The following is a 235-nucleotide window of genomic DNA, read 5'->3' as shown; positions in this document are numbered from 1 at the left end:
GCAGAGGAATTGGATGAAACATCAGACGAAAGTGTCGAAGAAGAAATAAAAGGTAAAAAGCATAATGCTGATAAGTAGAGTAGACGTAGAAAGAAAAGGAGGAGGAAGTAAAAATAATAAGAAGAATAAGGAAGAGAAGGCGCGCTGGGAGAAGTGGAATAATAATGATAATAAGAAGAAAAGGAAGTGGAACAAAAAACATATTTACGTTGAAACCATGATAAAAAAAAGTACA

This window comes from Penaeus monodon, chromosome 29 (genome assembly GCF_015228065.2).
Source record: "Penaeus monodon isolate SGIC_2016 chromosome 29, NSTDA_Pmon_1, whole genome shotgun sequence".
Lineage (NCBI taxonomy): Eukaryota > Metazoa > Arthropoda > Malacostraca > Decapoda > Penaeidae > Penaeus > Penaeus monodon.
Note: the sequence above shows the minus strand (reverse complement) of the source record.